The following is a 20,629-nucleotide window of genomic DNA, read 5'->3' as shown; positions in this document are numbered from 1 at the left end:
TAATAATAATAAAAAAAAAAAAAACTGGAAAAATTTTTTTTAGCTGTTTTACAAGAAATTTTCAGAAGTATGCATTAAGTGATTTAATTAAAGACCAAAGATTGAATTTCTTTATTCATTAAAAGGTATTTAAAAAAATAAAATAACATTTTTCTCTGTGTTTGACATAATCTACCATAATATTCTTCCTCACTTCAACAGTCGGCAGCACAAAGAACTGAAAGCTTGAGATTTGAACAGAGCAAACGTCCTTCAAAAGGCTGCTAGGGTTCTTGTCATGAGCCCCCGCCTGTGATTTTTGCCATTTTAATTGGGAATAAATGTAGAAAAGTGCCAATTTGCAACTAGAGAATGCCTCTTTTTGCCAACTTTAAAATTTAATTGCTCAAGTAATTAAGAATATGTTCTAGAAAAACAACAGCCGGCTGCAGCATCTCCAATTATTATTATTATTAATTTATTTATTTTAGAATGACTGTGTGTGCTTTGTAATCTGCAATTATTTGAAATAAGAATAAATTCAAGACAGTCCTTGTATCAGTCTGCTCATCTTGGCCAACCAAAGCTCTGTTCCAAGGCCTTTTCAGTAGTCTATCAGAGGAGGGGAGGGAAACAGAACAGAACAGGAAACAAAGCGCTGTTATCTAACACCCCTGGGCTGATGTCAAAGAGAGCTGCTGGCAATTACAGCAGAAGACAGAAGAGCACTCTAAAAGTGTTTTAAAGGCACATTTCTTTCTTTTATTCTCAGATTTATCTCCTCCACAGGGCTTCTTTTTCCTCTCTTTTAATCCACTCTTTCTCTAACAACCCTAAACTCTTGGTTTATCTTGATCTCCTCCCTCCATCTTTATCTCTGTTTCCGCTCTGAAAGCCTATCTGAAGCACAGCTGCGTCTCAAGAGAACACAGACCTCTCCATCTCCATCAGCCTCTTGCCTCCTGCAGTCTTCTTATTGCCGTCCTCCTTCTGGCAGCTCCCAATCAGCGCGGAAAGCAGTAAAAAGCCCCCTTATCCCAAGGAACACGATCACAACAGTGTCACCGAAAATTTGTCAAAACCCCGATGCCTAAGTGCCGCGATGAGACAAGTCGGCACCGGGGCGAGGAGAGAACGGAGGGAGCCACTGGAGGAAGATCGCAGACATTCCCTGTTGTAGAGGCAGAATTTATTTATTTTTTTTGTCAGAAAAAAGTATTAAGAGAAAACTATAGGCAAATCCAGAGTTTTATTTATTAACTGCAATGTATATGATAAATGTATTTGTGTATTTAGTTGTACATATAGAGACTGCTAATACTGGAACAGTGCAGCAAAGTTATCAAAACCCAGGGCAAATAAAAGCTCAGGGATTTTGCAAAGCAGAAATTATGCATTTATTTCCAGTCTAGTATATAAAATATCATCGGTGCTGGACGGCGTCTTCCAGCCCATGCTCTGTATTGGGCTGCTCAAGTGCAGCACCACAGATCCTCCCTCCCAGCAGCTCAAAGACTTTAAAACCATCACTGCTTCCAACAGGCAAACTCAATAACATTTTACAACTCTGCTGTTATTTTCACTTTTCTCATTTCAAGTAACATTCCTGGTGTTTTTTGCACATCCTTGATGTTTGAAGGTGTTTCTTTCCCCCAGTTTTTACAAATAGTCTGTTTTTTATGCACATTGTACAGTTTTGTTTCTTTAAGTTATCCCACTCGGCTGCACATTTCTTTGAATCTGAGTACAGAAATTTTTTATAACTGTACAATATTAATTTTCTTATGTTGTAAGATTGGTCTTAGTGCACAGTCTGCTATCCTTATGTTCCCACTTAACTTTCTGGACAACAAAGGATATTTCTGTTCTATTTCTATTCACTAATATTAGTCTTTTCTATCCATCAGACTCTATATTTGTGGCATAAATGTCATTTTTGACACATTTCTCATTTTCAAAGACGTAGGAAATAAATATAGCTATCTTGAGCTACAAAATTGAAAATGTAGAGTTGTTAAGGTCGTGACATTTGCCGTTTAGGTAATTTGATGTCACCTGGCAAGTGCATGGCAACTTTTACATCAAGTGACAATAACAAAACTAAAAAAAAAACAACAACTTTGGTTTGTAAAAACTAGAACGGATTAGTTTGGCTTAGTTATCATTTGTTATCTTAAACGGGGATAATAAATGATTAATGAAGTGGGTTTTTTGTTTTTCAGGACAGTGCTACTGGTTCAAAATCTATTTTTAGAGTACATTTTACTCTTTGAAAGTGAAAGGCCAAATTTGGGTGTGAACAGATGAATAGATGTTTAAAGATTCAGCTAAATTCATACGCCATTTTTTAATTTTTTTATTTAAAGAGCTGATTCAACACGTTTTCCTCAACCTCGCGTCTTATTAGTGTTTTGACATTATGAAACATTTTTCAGGATCTTTTCCCTCGGCTCATAACCATTTATGATAACTTTATAACATCGATTCTACTTACAGCACCAAAAATGCTTCGTGTGCAAAACTGTAAGTTTGCTGTTCATTTTAGTAGAAAAAAGCTCCCCCCTCAAAACAAAAAAAAAAAAACTACTAACATTTGGTTATTTTCCCCTGCTGCTTGTATCTTGTTCATGTCAGAGCAAAATGATAGAAATGGCACATAAAGGTGGTGGTGTGTGGAGAAATAAACCAACCTGCCCAAAGGCCAAAGGAGGAAGGGGGAAAAAAAGTGTCCAGGGAAAAGCTTTCATCAAGTCTTTCTCATAAAAGACGATTTACAGCCATCTGGGGCACTTTGACCAAGGCTGAGGTGCATTTGTGTGAACGAGGGTGTTTTTATATAGTTGTATTCATCAGGGTGTGATCATAACTCACCGTCACCGGGGGGAGGGAAAGTGAGAACCTGGCAGAAAGACATCAGCACATTCTGGTGCCTGAATGGATTGTAACATGGTAACCAACGTGTCCAGTAAAACTAAAATTGATTTGTTGGCTTGTCAACAATCAGACACACACACGCACACGCACACACACACACACACACACACACACACAGCCTAGAGTTAAAGGAGGTCCAAAAAAGACCCACAATACATTGAAGAAAGAAGAAAAATTCCTTTAGAGTACAAATTACTTCAGAAATATGTGTTTACATTAATAACTGTCCAGCTTTAACTAATCAAATCTTGACAGAATACACAATTACAGTGAACTCCATCTATTCCCGGTTTAGTATTTGCAGATTTTTTTTGTGGAATTTGCAGATTTTTTTTGTGGAATTTAACTTTCAAGTTTTTGGCAGAAAATTCACCTGTTCTTAGATTTCCTCGTAGAACATATCTAAAAATATTTAAAAGAAATTGAAGCTGGAGAAGCTAAAAGTCTTCGGCACAGAATCTTTCTGCAAAACAACAGTTGCACACCATTGGTTGAAACTTTCCAACACACACTGATGAAGATGAGAAGGTATAAAACAGGTTGATGTTAAGACTTCGGGGAGATTTTTTGTGACAAGAAATGACGATGAAGATTTTGTACTGAACTGAAGAAACTGTAACGAGGTATCCGTGGTAGTGTAATAAATCTCCGGCTCGTCTATGGCCCAGCAGCAAGAACTACGTCTCTGTGCGTTATTTCTTTTACTTAGATATTTAAGAGTATAGCCACCTTTCAAATCCTCAATAAATCCTACTGGACGCTCTATAGACTGGTGGTTGCAAAGCAGCCAATATAGACGTGCCATTTATTCTCCTGGGCTCTGATTGGCCAACAGCGGATTAATGCATGTTGAGGTATATTTGATGTCTCAATAATTAAAACAGGCAATTATAAGGATTTTTTATTTTATTTTTTGCGGGCAGTTGTGGTTTCTAATCACCTCCAATACCAGGGATCCACTGTAGTTAAGTGTTTATTTGTTTCATTTTTTTTCTGCACACAATCAACACTTGTCACAATAAAAGTCTTAGCATCTCCTCCGTTAACCCATGGAGCGCCACACTTCTACGGATGAGGTTGAAACAAAAATATGATCATCCTGTGAGTCACTTGGGAAAATGAGATGATTAATTTACTATTTAAGTAATTGCTCGTTGCTCATTTGAAGTCATTTTTTATTTTTAATCTCCCCCCTCCCATCCCATTATTGTTGAGACATGCATGTCATCGATCTAATTAGGGTGTGGCACTTCTGAGTCTCCACATGTAAGAAACTAGCCAAACCAACTTTAATTATAAAGCACGTTAAAAACAGTAGACGCAAAGCAAAGTCCTTAGCAAAAAGAATGACTGGGGGAAAAAAAAAAACGACAATATAATTTAAAATGAATAAAATATAAGTGAAAGTAATAACAGGAAAATAGGAAAAACAAACAAGAGTTTTAAAATTAACTCTAAATGAAAAAGCAACCAGAGCAATTGGGACAAAATGGGACTAACATTCTCTTTCCTCTGTATGTTGGCAGCATTTTGCATCGACTGTCGGCACGATAGGGATGATTTACTAACGTCAAGATACGAAGAATTACCTTTATTTTGTTGGAATACTGTTTTGAAGTTATTTTTCGACAAAAAGTGTTTAAATTTGGCCAGTTGCCTCTCCAGCAAAAAAATAAAATAAAAAAGAAGCTCAGTTCAAGTCTTAATAACTTGTTTCCAACTGTTCCCAACACTTAAACAATATTACTTGTTGAAAAGTGTATTTTATTATTTATTGGACATCTTAAAGGGATAGTTTATAACTTCAAAAGTGAGGTCCTGTGAAAATATTAACACTGAAGATCCCTTACCTGCTGCTGGGATCGACTTGCGGACGGTTTGTAAAGTTAATTGATGCTATGAAGATATCTGTGGAAAGATAATACGTTCGGACAGACCAGTCATAAACCTCATGTTATACATGGTATAAGTAAAACAAAAAATATTTTCTGTAAAAATCAATTCCAAATTAATCCAAACTGCCTGGAAACTAAATATTATAAAATCACAATCTGATGCGAGTTTCAACAGTGAAAATTAAAAACTGCAGACTAAACCAGCCATGACTACGTCCTACACAGACACTGAGAAGACAAACATTAATTGTGGTCTGTGAAACATTTCTCTGCAAAGCGCCTGATGCTGATCTCTCTCTGAAACCTGGGTGGAGCGATTCAAACTGGAGGCTTACTCAATCTGTTCCATTAACACCTTGGAATAAGGCTGCCACCTTTAGATTGCATCACCTGAGGCGCACGTTAACGTCAGGGACGAACGAGGGAACCAAGCTTCTCTCTGATATATATATATATATATATATATATATATATATATATATATATATGTTTGCATATTTTATGCAATCAGTGCTTTGTAGGTAATTGGCTCTTCTACATCTGCCTCACACCTGCAGTGCTGGAAAATACTATTTGCAGCCTTTTGCGAACAATAAAGAAAAACAGTCACAAATCTATTTTTTAAAACGTTGTGACTCCAGCAAATCAAGATGAGACGTGTTGCCACAATGATAAATAACGTGGAGCAGCGATGAACTTTCCTACGTGAGTCCAGCCTAATGAAAGCGTGTTGAAGACTCATCTAGAGGTCACAAAAAGAAGCTGGCACACGTTAAGCACCACTTCCCAACGGAGGCTGTGCCGTTCTGGGATATCTGCTCCACCTTTATCAAGACTCTAAACACATGGATCAAACTCAAGGCCCGTGGGCCAAATGCGGCCCGCCGTAGCTTTTTATGTGGCCCTTTAGATTCACTACACACTAAGTGTGCTTAAATATTATGTTATCAATCAAATCAGTGCAGTTTGCATCTGTCTACTGCCAAATTATATAAATAACATTGTATAAATGATGTAAGTCGGTCCCTCCATGGAAATTAACAAATCCCTGCCCATTTTTTTTGCACTAATATTTTGGAGTTTATTGCAGATTTTTCTTAAAAATTGTCAGAAACTTTCTTACTTGTACTAAACAACTGCCTCAGCTTTAATTGATGTCAGATTATAGTCCATGATCTGTACAGCGAATAATAAAATGTCAAATTTACCTATATAAATAAGTGCAAATCACAAAAAGAATCACAAAATCCTGGAGGGACTGAAAAGATGTTCAGTAATGTTTAATTTGAAGAATTCACTGATATTTTAATAGTTTGTGATCAGATTTTTATCAATACATTCTGGCACAACCGGCCCTTTAAGAGCATTCATGATCCTGATTTGACCCAAAACAAAGATGAGTTTGACATCCTTGGTCTAAAACAATATGTTCTGCTAGATCCAGAAATTTTTATTTATTTATTTTTACATATATTTTTTGTGGGAAGGGATATGGTTTATCAACAGCCTTTGTCTTAAGTATTGTTGACTTGTTTCTTGTCTGTTTTATGTGTTATTCTGAACAAAATTATACATGAAGTAATCTAAAAACATAAAACAAAACACTGCTTCCCTCAGCTTAACTCAGTCATCATGATTCCAAAAATGGGCAAAGACAGTAAAAACCACTGGATTAGAAACAAACCAAACTTCTCCCCACAAAGGTAATTTCAACCTTTTCCTCCCAAAAAATCCTTTAATATCTCCGAGACTCACGAAAGAATATTATGTGGGCTGACGAGAGGAAGCTGGAACTTTTCGGAAGGTACGTCTCTTCAGAGAAAACGCTGCTGTCCTGCTGCATGACTCGTCTTAACTGATGGACCGGGCGAGTTCTCCTCTGACCCAGAACACCCCGAAGGCCAGCGTTGGCTCTAGCACTTTGTGACCCGTCTCACTTGGTTTTATGAAACAGGGCAATTATCCAAAGCACGCCAGCACGTTCAAAGGGCAATAAAACACTTTTTTAATGGCCTAGTCAAAGTCCAGATAACTAACCAGAGAGGCTGAATTAAAACCCTGATGCAGAGAAAAGTGGGCCAGAGCTCCCCGTGGCGACGTAAAAGTCTGATTGCTAGTTACCGCAAGCGCCGGAAGGCAGTCAATGCCGACCAGGGCGGCACAACCAGCGATTAGATGAACGGAGCAATTACTTTTTCACATAGGGCCAGTTTGATTTGGAGAGCTGTGTTCCCGTAATAAATCACGTTATTATTTGAAAATTTCAGTTTGTATTTAACCAGGCTATCTTTCTCTGTTACTGCAATCTGATCGTCTGAAGACGTTTAAGAGAAACGGTGTTGGGGTCGGCGGTTGCCTCTCGTACGCCGGCCTTACGCCCAGTTGTGAATTTAACCTGATACGAATTTAAAACGCCAGAGCAAAAAAAAAAAAAACCCGTTTGGCGTCTTTTCCTTCTCGCATTTTGTGAAAACGAGTTGATCAGCTCTCCACGAGAAAGCGACGTGGCTAGGGACAATCACAGCCCTGCGATAGCATCTGAGATAGTCTTTCTTGATATGCAAAAAACATCGTCCCAATTAGCGCGGAGCCATCACGTATCAGCTCACATTGTGCAAAAATGAGAACGGAGGCTGAAATCAGACAGACATTTTGATTAAACGTGATTAGATGTAATTTTACAACAGCAACACGATTCGCGGTGGAACAAAGATAAGCGAGCGTGACATTAACTCGGAGCAGATAAATAGTCCGGGATGTGCGGCGAGTTCAACAGAAGACGAATTTAAAAAAAAGAAAAAACAACAACAACCCGACTTACTCTGCTTCCTTCACTATTTCTCGGCGAACATGTTAATCAGAACATTTGCATTTGCGTGTCACCTGACTTAACGAGCAGGAATTAGCAGAGAAAATCAGAAGACATGAGGAGTAAGAGCAGAGACGTGGACTCCCCCGTGACGCTGATAAATAATGCAGCAGAGTTACTTTTTAAACAGAGCACATAGCTGCGCGGAGACATGCACAGAGGGAGAGAGCAAAACAGAATGATCACAAGTCCTAAACCAGACAACATCACAAATATCCATCTATTGTGTTCAGAGTCCATGCCGAGAGGAGTCGGGGAAACGATTCTGATTTCAAGCTCTTGGGTTTTTATGAGAAAATGCTCGACATGTTTTGTGTGTACATATCTATACGTTCCTATTAGACATGAGTTTTGTTTTACTCCTTTTCTTTCAACAAAAGTCTACTTTTATGTACTTGAAATTAAATGATGACTAGTGTTAATGGTTGCCATGGTAGTGGTATAGTATTGTCATAGTTAATTGTTAATATATTTATCTTAAGGCCGTTCTCAGCGTGAACTGTAGGCTTTACAATTGAACCAGAAAACGAAACAGGAAGCTATAGGCTTGACCTGTTATTGGTTGTATTGCAGCTAATGCTAAGTTCAGTGCAATACCAGGATAGAGGTAAGATTTAAGTAAGAAGAAAATGAGAGGAAATGTCTCACAGTAGGTGTAGCTTTGATACTTGGCGAACCAGCACCCTTTCTAAGAATTTAAAAGCTCTGTGGCAACTAATGTGTCTGTAATTTAGGCCAATGGTGAGAGAATCCTTTTGACAAAAACAATCTAGTTCAAAATATTACATTTCTGACAGCATTCAGACCCCACTTATACTTTAAATAGCTTTTAAAGAGATGAGTTTTGACTGAAAGCCCACAGATTGGGATTTCAGTCAAAGTTTTTTAAAGATCTATGAGAATGAAACAACCCTGAGCGTGGGCTAACACACTGCGAGGTTCAGGTTTCTCCCAAAACAATTGCCATTTCCGTTTTCTTTTACTTTGTTTGCCACTTTAGTAATTAGAAGAACGTATTTCTGGACCCAAGCAAACGTTTGTTGTGTTTAAATGAAAAACCTTTAACCCTAAACGTAAACTCAAGTAAATCTGTTTTACTTTAAAAAAGTGATGAAATGACTCTTTCATGCCGAAAGTTACTTTCCAGCTGTGCTGATATATAAAAAGCCTTGGAGAAAAAAACAAACATGTGGCATTACATACAGTGTCTCTAGAAGATATTCACCCCCTTGGGTGTTTTCCCTGTTTCAGTGCTTTTACAAATCAATCAGAATCAACAAAATGTGCCTTTTTCTTGTCTTTGTTCACTACCTTCATGTGAGCACGTAAAGAATAATTAGGCCGGGCTGAAACTATTGACAACACTAAACTATTGATGGCCTTCCAAGATACTTTACAGAGATTGAGTCAGATATTGAACCGAGCAGTCAGTCGCCCTCCTGGACAAACAAAGCTATGCCTGCTTCCTTTTTGTTCCTTGCTTTAGTCTAATACTGGCAGGTGGAAATAGGGAAAAAAATTAGAAATTAGATGGCAGTTCTCAGTGGGCAAAATGCACTGGAGAGTGAAATCTTGGACCATGTCTAAGGTTACAGTTGTAAAATGATTGCTGTGTTGCCTTTGGGAGGCACAAGCTTGTCTTTAGAAACTCTGATTAATTCTCACACAGCATGTTTTGTCCTGGTTCTTACCGCTCTCCTAACTTAAATACTATATGGGTTACAACTGATGTAAAGGGTTGGTGCAAAGATGGACGGCGCTAAATGGAGAGTAACTCTTTACACATTGTAAAAGAGACTGTGGAACGGTTCGTCTTCTGTAAAGTGCCGACTCGTTTGGAGAACATGCAGTCCTCATATTGTTTTTTAAATCCCAACGTCGATGTAACTCACGATTCTCACATTTCACTTAGTTTCCCATCATCGGGTTTTATGAGCTGAAGCTTCTCCATCACACCAGCATCAGCCCAAACGACCAGATATTTAATCTACATGCAGAGTGCGAATGCATATCATTTAAAATATAATAGCATTTTTTTTTTAGATCCACTTACGCACACATGAATATTGAAATAATGACGGTTTTTCAAGTTGCTTGTTTTGATGTAATTTAGTGAACACGCTAACTAGCAATGGGTGTGTAAATGTTTGGTTTGCAAAGACACCATCTCAAGTGGAGCTGAAATGTGTGTGTGTGTGTCTCTGTGTGTGTACGAGACGTTTTTGGGAAGTTTGTACTCGCACGGAGCAAGTTGTCTCTTTGAATTTAGCAGCTGACATTAAGAAACTGTTTATTCTGCATTGTTCGACGTGTGTGTACTTTGTTGTTGTTTTTTTATTTATTTACTCTAGCTTAGCTTACTGAGAAAAACGCTCACCAGGAGATAAACACACACACACACACACACACACACACCCAGTGGGAGATGCTTCAAAGCATAGCGTCGCTGTCAGCGATTGCTTTTTGTTTCATGTGTCCTCTCTTTTTTTTTTTTTCTCTACCCCTCCTCTCCCTCCAATTCCTTATTAATGGCCCAGATGTGGCGGCGGCACACAGGGAGCTCATTACTCCAAAGACAACACAAAGCAGTTGTTTCCATATTCAAACATTTTGGGAGGAGGTGCTTTCATGTAATATGTAAGCACAGCAGCGTGCAGCTTCCTAAACTAACAACGCAGCTTGTTCTGGAGCTTAAGCTCGGCGTTTGATTAGGTGTGGAGGAGGAAGAAGAGGTTAGTTCATCCATTATGTAACCTCTCTGCTAATGGTGACAATTAGAACTTTGTGTCGGAGGAGGAGGAGAGGAGGCGAGGGAAGACGTGAGGAAGAGACGAATATATTCAGAAGCGGAATAAGTAAAGATGCGAGTTGGAAAATACAGGTAAACAGAGCAAAAAATGGAATATGCTGGACGCATCGGGTGTCGAATCTGAAAAGAAAAAATGCGAAGGATGATTGAGAGAGACTTTTGGCGAGACAAGAAATCGAGAGAGGGGCGAAGGGCGGGGGTGAGAAAGATGAGGAAGGTCAGCGGGGACGACGGCAACGGTAAAGGAGAAAAAGGGAGAGAAGGATTTAAAAGTGTGGGATGGAGTGAGGATGGAGGAGGAGAGAGGAGGTGGGTGTCAGGAGTCAGAGTCGCTTTCATCACAGAGAGTTGTCGCGTTGATCGGAGGTGTGAACCCAGCAAATCTGACAAATATCTCTCACAGACGCAGCCGAAACGCGAGGTGACTGTGAGTGGGGTGGATGTGTGTGTGTGTGTGTGTGTGTGTGTGTGCACGTTGCACCCAAGGGGACAGTCAACCTTTCCAGCAAACTATTTTTGACATCTTCTTGTTTTGGGTTGCGTCTCCACTTCATTGTTTTGGAGTTATGCACCTCTTCAGAAACATGTTGCCTAAACTACATTTAAACTCACATTTCCCTTCTGCCTCGTTTCCTTTAGACCAATTATTATGCTAAGTTACATAAGCATACAAACATACTGCATAACACTTGCAGCTGTGATTGCTAGGAAAGGTTGCTTTACGAAGCACTGACTCAAGAAAGTCGCTTCCGATAAAATGCAGTAGTGACGTGTCAAAGTGAGGGGAAGTTCAAACACAGCACTGCAATCACAGAAGGCGATCTGGGGGTTTCCTGCAGGCACCGGCAGCTGCGCTTCTTCCACTTGGTATTTGTTGTTTTTGTTCAATTATGAATCAAATTCCAGATATAAAAGTATGGAGACAAAATATCTGTCCATATTAAAGCAGCTTTAATTTCCACACCAGCCGTTGAAGTGAGAATGACCCAACTCAGATTCTCTAATTTCCCAAACACATGCACACAAAAAGCCTCCAAACTCCACACAACCACGACATAAGACCTTCTTGCTGTGAGGTGACGGCGCCAAACAACTCGCCACCTTGTTGTTCTCGAACACCAACCCAGCTAACGCACCCGTTTTTTTAAAAACATTTTTATTATGTTTTCCTACGGCTGCTCGGCTGAGTGCCCCCTCTTTCAGATAAATGAGTCTGTTTTCAGCAGATACGAGTAAAGCAGATCTGCCTGTTTGTTCAGTCTGCAGCTCGAGAGCTTCAAATCAAATCTCCTGTAATTAGCTGGGACCTGCGCTGAAGTTCAGGGTGTTCTCAGCGGGCCCCGCGTGCGAGTGCAATCAGAGAACAACTCTAATCGCGCGGTCCGGCGCAGAACGCGCTCCCTCCGGTTTAGCGCGTCAAATAGAGAAATTTTCTTGATTAGATGAACTCTGGGCAGAAATGTTCCTGGTATTGCTGCGTTCACGTCACAACAAGGGAAGATGTAACATCAGATAATTGTGTGTTTGCGGCGCTGCTGCTGGTTGTTGATGCTGCGATCGCTGACATGCCGTCCTTTTGGACCGATTAGAGTTCATGCCTGCATTTATGCTGTTGACTATTTGGTTTAAAGAGACGAGGCAGAAACTAAGCATTTCAGCCAGGATTCGGTAGAAGGTTCCTACCAGATAATTGGCTCTTGTTGTAACCGTAGCACTTAGTAAATATTGCGTACAAAGTATTTAAACTTTTTCATGTTTTGTGGCAGTATACAGCCATAAACTCCAATGTTTTTAATGGGATGTTTTGTAATAAAGCAAATTGTATGTAATAATCACTGCCTTTAGCCTAAGAGCTTGTGCTTTATCAGATATTTATATTGATCTTGCATCTTTCCAACAGTTAAAAGTGAAATGTAATCTTCTAAATTCACATTTCTTTAGATTTTTACTGCGACATTTCATAAAAGTCTCTTTCCCACACGATCCGTCAGATTAACCTTGACTAGCAGAGGAAGTTTATTTTATACAGCAGCTTTTCTTCAGAACTATTCTGTATTTAGCAGCAGACATCTTCCCAACTTAGATCGCTGTCCCTTTTTATGATGAACTTTTTTTTTTAAACACAAAGTTAGGCCTGTCACAATAACAACTTTTGCTGGACGATAAATTGTTCTAGAAGTTATTGTGATAAATGATAATATTGTTGTTTTGAGACCGTTTTAAGTAACATAATGGTAATGGCAAAATAATAATGCAGGAGCACATTTTAAAGGATCAGTAAACTTTAAGTTTTAATGAACATTTAACACTGGAACTGGGAGACATTTTATATATCTAAAATAAATAAAACAAGTAGAATGGATTTTGAAGGCTTTGTAAACAAAATTGTCCTTCAAAAAAAAAAGGGGGGGCTATTTGACACCAAAGCATCAAACCGAAGACTTTTAGCATCCAGTTTTTGGTAGAAAGAGAGACAGAAAAATACATTTGTTGAGTGCAAAACTAATGACAATTTTCAAACTGTGAATCTCTGTAGCTCCTCCAGAGTTACTGCGGCCAATTGGCTGGTTGCTACTCTGGTCAATTCTCTCCTTGTCCAGTCAATCACTTCAGTGTGAAGAGTGTATATTGGTAATATTGGTAGGTTTACAGTTGCGTCAAGCTTATTCCACTCTCAGATGACAGATTGAACAGGGCTTTGTCTCAGTTTTTATGCTTTTCATGCCAGTTCTGTGTTTTGCTTGGGTAAAATCACAAAGAAGCTGACATTTTGTATCTTATTCTGAGATGTCTGGAAAGCTATAAGGCTCACTCTATAAAGGAAATGCATTTCTTATCTTAAGATTAATATCGAGAAAACAGACTAAAGAAAAAAAAAAACAGTTCATCCGTCTCCTCTTTTCTGAATCTTCCATGCTGGATTTTTCACCATCTACTCCGAGGCGCTTCTTTAAATGCGAGCGATAATCCGACACGCACTGCGACTAAGACCGAGGATGCACATGTGGCTCGGCTCAGGCAGTTTGTTTGTTTGCATTTGGATGCAGTTTTTTTGTGTTGCTAACCGGTTCCACCGTCTGCCAGGTTTCCCCGACGCTGTCTGGGCTTGTTTACAGCTGCGGCCCACACCAGCGATTCCTCTGTCACCGCTTCCACCCACCGACACGGAGCGCAGTCAGACGACGACTCAAAGCAGCACTTGCACGCCGGAGCTTCATCAAAAGCACTTATTTCTTTTCTGTTCAACTTCATAGTCACAGTGTGTCTACGCTGAAAGAGTGCTTCTGACATGAGCTGCAGTGTGGTGGAGAAGCAGCAGCAGCTGCAGCAGCTGCTGCAGCCTCCATTCTGTGAGACTTTGCAAAGGCGGCTCGCTACACGGTTCTGGGTGTTGTTGAAATGCTCCTTGTGTTTCATATTTCTGTTGTTTGTGCTTTTGTTAAGTTGAAGCATAAAGCTACAGAAAAAAAAAATTAAATCCCAAATATTTGGTTGGTGAACATCCAGAGCAATTCGGTTCCTTCATACTTTGTACTTTACAAGGGAAACGGATCCGATTGCTATCCAGAAAATTCTAAACAAATCAATAATTCAGATTTCCAATACAAGACTGGATGCGATTCTATTCAGTATATAATCCCAATTGATGTTATAGACAGAGAAAAGTGAGATGATTGCATTGGGTCATGAACTTTGCAGCAATCTCTCCTCTTGACCAAGCATGTGGCGACAGTGGAAAGGTAAGGAAGACACCTGCAGCAGAACTTAACTCAAAAGATGGAGACATATAAAACAGAGAAGCACATAAAATCTGTGTTAAAGGAAAAAGTGAATGGCAGCAGAACCTGAGTCAAAACCGACCGCGAGGAGCTACAATCCAAAATACTTGAGGCGACCTCTAAAAACGCCTGTTTTAATAGTTCAGACATCAGATATACCTTAACATGCATTAATATGCACAGCGAAAATCATCTTAGCGCTACCAGAGAAGCTAACACCCCCGGTTTTCCTTATCTTTGCTCTTAGCCAATCAGAGCCAAAGAAAATAAATGGTGCTCCCGGATTGGCTGCTTTCCAAGTGGCAGCCAATAAAGTCGTGTTGAACCTAGTTGTTCCAGCTTTCAAAGCTACATATTATTTAGAATATCTTAAATATTCTCTACGGAAAAGTCAAGAGATTAGTGAATCCACAAATACTGAAGGAGAGATTTATTTTGTCTGTTTTGTTTTGTTCTATTAAACTCAACTCTGATCTGTCGCTGCGGCAGTGAAAGCCCTGTGGACGCAAAAGACAAATCAAAGTAAAATAAAAGACAATTTGATGATAAATATCTTCAGAAACAGAATATGATGTTTTATCTCCATAGAGCTGAAAACCTGCAGCACAAAGTGACATGATTAGCTGAAGGTTGATGCGTCTCTCAGGTCTTCGCTGGATTTTCTTCCTATTTTTGAGAAAAAGAAAAACATGACATTCAGATCGGGTTTTACGCTGGAGATGCCAATTAAAAGTAAAAGCGACACTTTGAAAAGTTTTCAGAAATCCTGGAAAGCTGCTCATCAAAATTGCACTCAGAGCAAACTAAATTATCCTGCTGTTGAAAAGGAACACGTCAAGAAATTGAAACAAAATGTATATGACACAGACACTCCAACCTTTTTCTATCCGTGAGCTTTAGTTAACTTATTAACCCTCCGGAGATTTAATACAGATGGGCTTTTCCCCACTGTGAGCTCCAGCACTGCTCAGGAAGCATCCACAGTTCATGGGCTGGACTTTATGCCAGATTCATATTTTCGGTAATATTTAATATTTTCACTTTTCTCTTTGCTAAGACTGAAATGAGCATCCTGTTGGTGCTGTGTTAATAACCTGGGTTACATTCGATCAGATTAAGTTCATCATTGTAGATTTGTCGGTCAAAGCTGGAACTGGATTAAGCTTCACTTAAAAACGTGGAACCTCCATATTAGTGCATCGGGTCAATAAAACGTCTCGGAATCAATTCGTATTTCTATGTGGACCAATAGATCGTCTGATACGTTTAAATCTGTAAAGTACTCTTTGTGTTTCAGAAAACATAAACCTGCTGCAGTCTTACTTTAAAAAAAACAAAAAAACTCTGGGTTTCCTCTTAGTCAGGTCGGAGCCTGGATTATTTTCTGCGCATCGTTCTTTGTTCAGGCCGACCTCAACCCCACTCACACTGCAGATTCACTTCTCCCTCCACGCTCTGTGGATTCACACCAAACCAGTGTAAGTTCATTCTCCCCGTTCCCTCCCTCCTCCTCTCCCGTCTCTCCCGAGCCTTGAAATAAAGATGAATGTGTCGCTTTAATCGACATTGTTGCCAATGAATCATTTAACAGTGTTAGTCTAACATTCCTGATTCCAGGTCACTGCGTTTCGCTACACGTCCCACCGTGAGGAGGGTCCTGTCCTGGTTTGGCCCGGGTGCTGCAGACTCTCTGTACCAGCTGCTGCCAACATGTAAACCTTGATCGCAATTTTTTTTTCTTCTTCTTCTGTGCTTCAACTTTCCCCTTAGGCACAAGCTCCCTACGCGTGCAGGCTTTTCCCCCCCACCTGGGTGGAAATGCCTGTTTTGAAGAGAGGCAGACATTTACTTCTCAGCTTGGGTTTTGGCCTCGATTATTGCTGTATTGTAAATGCGATAAAAAATGTTTGCTATATTTGGTGTCGCTCTCTGGCAAGGTATAAAATCAGCCGCGTTAGTTGCTCCGGTCTTCATTTCTGGCGAACAAATGCATCGCCGCGGCATGTTTATGCATCATAAAGCTCTTATTTCCTTCTGAAATTGCAGCTCATTTAACGCATGTTCAAAGAAAGGCCGTTCAAAATGTGTTTACATGCGGGTTCTTTTTTTTTTTTTTTTGTCAAATAGGCAATTGCTGAAACAGAAAGCGTGCAACGAGAAAGTGCTGTGGTTTTACTCCACACCTAGATATGCAACTTTTCCCTCGTTTTCACATAGCAACAGCTTGGCAGAAGTTTTCCTAAGGAAGTGGGAACCAAATTATTTAGCGTAAAGAAGAGATCCGTCACTAGTGGCTCCAGGTGGCGACTTTGCAAAATCATCCATCTTATCCTGCTGTCAGCAGATTTCATTGAAATTCTAAGTACTTGAGTCTTCATGTACATGATGCTGTACACACGTCAGAGTGCGTGGTTATTTTATGTTTATGTGTGTGTGTGTGTGTGTGTGTGAACTGTGCGGTATAGCTGACGGTGAAAGTGGGTCAGGAGAGGAGGGCTCCCGAGAAGACGATGTGAACTTGTCACCTTGAATCATCTTAGCGGCTCATGAAGGGAGACGGAGACAGATGAGAGGAAGAGGAAGCAGCGAAGGGGGACCATGAACATGAAGGGAAAAAAAAAACAAAAACTGAATGAGCAGTAGGAAAATTAAAACTGCGACGTGAGCATTCTCGGAGTTTTTCTCAGTTTGAGAAATAGTTTAAGGTTTTCTCGCGTCACGTTGGCTGAAAAACTCTGAGTTACATCTGAAGTTCATCTCAGCAGCTGGAATCGTGTCGAGTGAGGAGTTTGCATTTAAAGTCAAAACTAAAACCACTAAAAGTGGCATTAAAGGGGTTTGTTTACTCGTTAAAAATGTATACATCCACTTATTTAGTCAAATTTTCAGCATTTAAGTCTATGGCTTCGCTTTCCCATACATTATGTAAAATGACAGGCAACTCGGCGCAGTTCCCCATGGCACCATTAAAAATTTAAATCCATATGAGGCTTATGGCCAGCGCTGAAAAATGTTGGTCTTTTTAGCTCATTATCTCCACGATGCGACCGCTGTCGAACCAGGTCTGCATGTAACTTATGCTGGTTTGGTGGGAAAGGGAGCTTGTGATTGGTGGAAGAGAGGAACAGCCGGATGCGGATTGGTCAGCAGAAGAGAGATTATGGTTTCTATTTCATCGTCACAAACTGTTCGACGCTCGATTTTCAAAGATTCTCTGGACGTTTTAGTTTAAGTTAAAATTAGCTCGCTGGGTTAACGAATCATAAAATGTGATACTGTGGGCGGTTTCCGGTTTTGAAATTTTGTAAATCGCACTATTAATTTTTATTTTTTATTTTTTTAGCAAGATCAAGTTACTGCAAAGAGTCTGTAACACTTAGAATGGTCACATTTTATGGTGCTTTATGCAACTTATTGATACATTTTGTGTTTTAGAAGTTCAACAATGATTCCTTCCTGTGCTTTGATTGATCCCAACGTTCCTGATGGAGAGCAGAGATGCTGGCAAAGCGCTAAAGGCAGAAGCAAAAGGCAAATGTTTACCTGATCTCAAGCATAAACTTACTTACAGTAAAGATTTGTCAGTATTTTCAGCGAGAAGCAGAAGTCCTGGTACAAAGTTGTGTGAAGCTGACATTTTTTTATCTGGTTATGAACACAGCAAATCCATTAAAGTAAAGGTCACCAGCTAATGGACAACCTGTGTACAAGGGAGCTCTTCCACTGCTGCCGCTCTGGTAAATTTAAGAAGAGTCCCACAAACTCTGTGACCTGCAGTGTGGAGTCCTCAAAATAATCTTGACATCCCGATATAATTGACGCTAAAAAGAAAGAAAGAAAGAAAAAATATTAATTGACCCATTCCCGTTCACATTTGCCCAAATTTGGTGCATTTCTCCCAACATCCAGGAGAAAACGTGTGTTCCTCTTCAGCTAACGAAGTCAACACAGCAGCACTGTTTGGACGCATTTTCACTCCCAACACACACGGACAGGAAAGAAACAAATTACACGCTAACTGCGCTACAAGCTAGCTCTATGACACCACGTTTTAAAGCAACTTTAAAAGATTATAGAAAGCTGTATTTGCGACAGTGACAGTAACTCCTGGTCAAGCTAAGCTAACGCTATCTGTTTAAATATTAGCTGCACGGACAAGAACAGCCCCAGTGGCAGAAATTTGTTGGTTTTTGCGCAGTGTAAATGTGCTTTCCTGGTGTGGAAATTGCATAACGCTGTGTTTTAGGGCTGAGTTATAGTCGCGCTTTTAAAGTTTAAGTACTTGATGCACACATTGGTGCTCTATTCTGTGAAAGTAAACCCTCAGAGGCAAACCGACTCCACGATAGCCCTTAAAAAAATATCGTCCAGTTTGAGCGAAAGGTGATCTGCTCCAAGTCACAAATATTCAACAAGGCTCTGTGACGTCGTGGACGGCGCCCAGTTCAACACGTCAACTATATAAACGTAGCTTTACTGCACAGAAAAATGCTAACCAGCTGACGGCGAAGCAACTAAACAAACCAGTACAACCGACCCGGCTGCTGTAGTTTCACTGAAGATGTGCTCAATACGTTCATAGACCAAATTCTAGCTTAAACTCTAATAAATGTTTTATGTGCTCCTGATTTATGGTTGATGTGAAGCAGTTTATTTTCATTTGTTCCTCAGCAGTAAAATGTCTTTTCATCATCAGCAAATTGTGGCACACTAAAAAAAATAAAATACTTGCAGAGATGAATCATAGGTATAAAGGATATGAACCCTTATGCTGAATGTTATCTTTTCTAGTGTTTTCCTATGTGGGAAAGTGACATTTTCACATTACAGTATGTATTTTCATTAATGAAGGCTGAATTCTCCCTGACTTCTTGTTTTTGTCCTAAATAAGAAAGTGAAACATTGTCAGTGGCTCTTAAGTGTAACTGTTACCACAGAATTGGAAATGAAAATGAGTATTTTTCTTGCTGCCTGTCTGAAATATTAGTGTGGTGACAACCCTGCTGCAGAGCCATAAAGCCACATATATAACCATACTGTGGTTTCTTCCCCCCTAACAACTTCCACACCAAAGAAGGCTTTTTTTTTTCACCTCAGGCTGGGTGTTGCTTGTTCATAGTGCAAGTCTAATGAATGTAAATTAAGCTTCTAGGATCTGTAGATGATTCCTACTCTAAGCCAAATCAAAGAAAGGATCAATTTGTGACATTCAAAGCTGACTAATCCCACTAATTAGTGTCGGGAAGCTAAGCTAGTTGCTTGGAAAGGCATTAATTTTGCAAAGACAAAAAAAAAAAAACCTTATGAAATATCTGTATGTATAGATGTACATAAACGATGTATTTCTGCTCTTGCAAAATGTCTTTTGCGTGGACAACATCCAGGCGTTCGGCACAATTTTTATTTTTTTTCCCTCTCACTTCCAAAAAGCATTGAGCACCATCTGAATCAATAAGACAGAATGTGTTACTCTCCATTAGCAATCCTGTGTATGCGCGTGCAGTAATTAGCCTCCATTACTTTGGATAGAAGCTGCACAGAGAGGAGAGCATCAAAATTTAATGAGCCTCTTGTAGCTGCAGTGAATATTTGCTGTGTTTTAAGTGCTACATCGAACCCTCCCTCTGGTTGCTCGCACACTGACAGAGAATTCAAAACGAACGAACAAGACTCGGTTGACGCAAGAGTCATTTTAGGTCAAAGGAATGCAAGACACGACCCGTGGAGACGAGCTGCTTGGCTACCGGCTGTCTGCTACGTACAGATCGCAGCTCTTCTTGGTGTAAATAACAAGAAAGCGCAACAATTTGCAAGCTTTAAAACTGGATGGCACAAACATCAGCGACACGAGATGGGGAACGGAGCCTCCGTTTGTCAAAAATCGTGAGAACCATTTATCGCAACCTTTTTCATTTAAGATTCAAAGATTATAATTTTGACATAGCTACAAAATAAACCAAAATATGGAGTAAAGTCTCAAGCAACAAGGTGGAAAGTCGCAATGCAATCCAACCTTCAGGCAGTTCACCTCTCTGCTGTCGAAATAACTGCTTATAATAAAGTTGCACGCAATGAAAACAGACATATTTTGGTTCCCTCTGACTAATCTCTCAGGAAGTCCACAACACTTGTGACATTTTAAGAAGCCTTTGCGATGTTTCTTTCTTTTTTCTTTTTTTAAACGCTCCCACAGAGCCATGAGGACACTTCAGACAGACACAGCGTCTGCCTCCTGGGTCACTAATGGACACGGGGAGCAGATGAGATCAATACAGGCAAAACGCACGGCTGCCTGAGACAGAGAAAGAGAGAGAGAGGAAATGGTCTAACTGGAAAACTCTAGGAAAAAAAACAAAAAAACATT

General features: G+C 39.8%; 1 long non-coding RNA gene across 1 annotated transcript; it reads left to right on the top strand.

Moving 5' to 3' along the window:
• Positions 1 to 6,124: 6,124 nt before the first annotated feature.
• LOC106963986 (uncharacterized) lies at positions 6,125 to 20,582 on the top strand. Its single transcript, XR_001428303.1, has 3 exons — positions 6,125 to 6,222; positions 13,215 to 13,218; positions 20,573 to 20,582. It is a non-coding gene; the product is annotated as an uncharacterized LOC106963986 (long non-coding RNA).
• The last annotated feature ends 47 nt before the right edge of the window (positions 20,583 to 20,629 follow it).

Source organism: Poecilia latipinna, unplaced genomic scaffold, assembly GCF_001443285.1.
Source record: "Poecilia latipinna isolate Pla-1442-1.1 unplaced genomic scaffold, P_latipinna-1.0 Scaffold1610, whole genome shotgun sequence".
NCBI classification, from domain to species: Eukaryota; Metazoa; Chordata; class Actinopteri; order Cyprinodontiformes; family Poeciliidae; genus Poecilia; species Poecilia latipinna.
Note: the sequence above shows the minus strand (reverse complement) of the source record. Positions and strands in the feature narration are given on the sequence as shown.